The following is a 2,249-nucleotide window of genomic DNA, read 5'->3' as shown; positions in this document are numbered from 1 at the left end:
TTTGATTACAATAATTTGAGCTTAACATGCTGAACTTGAAGAAACTTGTTTTTAAACTTCTTTTACTGGTGCTAGTGCTACCTCTTTTTCATAACAAAATAAATTATTAGTATGTACATCTACACTGCTTGTTTCATTGAACTAGGGACGTTGAAGGCACATCTCACAGACGGAAGCTGTCGTGACATTAGCAAAGGTGCAATGCTCACATGACCAATAGCCCGAATCATTAATATCTCTACTGACCTTCCATCCTCTTTCCTTACTGCTTGTACTTCCCAAATTCTTTAAGCTCGCTGCCTTGCTACACGCACCATGTGAGTTCACATCAGATAGACCCTTCTTAAGAGTTCGAATTAAATTCTCAAAGTAGTTTCTTGTCACACTGGTCAGCTTAGCAAGTTTGCTGCGGAACTCAATGAAGCCTTCCACTGCTTTCTCAGCATCGAGGTATTCTTCTAGCTCCTTTTCTGCACACCGATGAAGCCGTTCCAACCAAGACTCCGCCTAATCTTGTAAGTACTCAAAAAACCGTTTCTTGGCGTCTTCATGCTCCGTAGATGATAGCCATAGGCATATGTCCATTTCATCACACGCCTACATTCAATTATTTGAAGCCAGGCCTCTATTACGAAATTAAACTCTGACATAGGCATGCACAGTATGCCACTTAGCCACTCAAGATTCGCAGTCTGCATTCGCTGCAGGTCTGCCATTGCCTTTTCCCTAGATGATTGATTGTTTGCCCATCTCTCATAGTAATGAGTATACTTATCCAGAGATATTCTAACCATCTTTCTTCGTTTTTCTTTCTCTTCATACACTCCCTCTCTCTTCGCTTTTGCATAACGATTGCATCCATAATTACCACCCGTGCTCGAACTGTGTTCTGACCAGGAACCAAGGCAAAGCCAGCAGAACTGAAATCCACAAGGCGCACTGCAAGTCATATGCATACAGCCTTGGTTTTTCTCAATGGGACGTTTGCACTTTGGACAGGGTTTGGAGTTAACCAATAACCAACTGGTATTTTCCGACTCATTACTATTTTGCAATATCCATTTGGCAACTGTGTCGCAATCAACTGGACTGTGTGCGTCCTCGATGCAATTCCAGCAGAAGCTGTACAAGCAGTGACATGTAACATCATTACTACCACCAACAACAAAATCCACAGCATACCCACAGTCCGGAGCAGGACACCATTCTTGGTCTTCTTATTGTCTTCAACATATGATCTAATCAAATAACGAGAATATCTCTCATTCTCTTCCGCAGAAGCAAAACTGCTGATTATGTCTTAACCTACAGCAACTGAACAAGATGGTTCGGGACATCGCAACATCAAACATCCAGGGCCATCATTAATGGCTGTGCCGATATAACCTCTCCAGCATGTTTTACAAAAAAGATGACCACAAGCTGCAGCATACATTCTACCACGACAATAGTCATCAAAACAGATCCCACAAGTAACAAGTTTTCTACTTCCAACAACAGCAGCATCCCGTTTCTTAGGTAAGCCAACAAATCTGCGCACCTTCTCTTCGTCTGCAAACCACTCTTCATGAACTTTAGTGACGTTCCAATTATAGTGGCCGAGGAGTAATGTAGCTTCAACTTTTGATATGGAAAGCACACTAGATAGTGTCATGATATTGTCCTCTTGATGTTGGCGAATATCTGCTTCCGTCAAAATGGTATAACTTTGCTGCTGTGGACTATGCAAATCCTTGTGATCGTCCAAATAATCGGCTTCTTTATCGGAGTCCACAGTGGCATCCGCATCTTCGTCGTAGTACAACTTGTAGTCATCTTCTTCATCATCGCAACCGCTGTGCATATCGAAGTCATCCTCCGAGTCCATGATAATAAAGGGGTTTAGCCACTATATATATGTATGTATATGTATATTCAGAACCCTAACTAAATGGCTGGCCGATTAAGACGAATTGGTATGCAGAACCTAGATGAATGACTGACCGATTAAAACGAATTAGATACCAAATTTATGCAATTAAATAGGGAAAGAGAGTGGCGGTAGCAAAACAGTGAATAAAAATAGGTAAAAGGAAAGGAGTTTGTTTGTAATTTTTTTTTTTTTTTAAGATTATTGAATGAATGAATGAATGAATGGCACCATTAATATATAATGTGATGTACGTCTAATCGGTATATATGAAGGAAATGCTGATGGATTCCTTTTGGGAACCAATTTTATATTAATAAAGGAGATCTTGATTTTCCTA

The 2,249-nt window shown here is 40.5% G+C and overlaps 1 pseudogene; it reads right to left on the bottom strand.

Annotated features, from left to right (window-relative positions):
• LOC107427252 (probable E3 ubiquitin-protein ligase ARI8) lies at positions 1-2,249 on the bottom strand (annotated as a pseudogene).

The sequence above is a fragment of the Ziziphus jujuba genome, chromosome 9 (assembly GCF_031755915.1).
Source record: "Ziziphus jujuba cultivar Dongzao chromosome 9, ASM3175591v1".
NCBI lineage: Eukaryota > Viridiplantae > Streptophyta > Magnoliopsida > Rosales > Rhamnaceae > Ziziphus > Ziziphus jujuba.
Note: the sequence above shows the minus strand (reverse complement) of the source record. Positions and strands in the feature narration are given on the sequence as shown.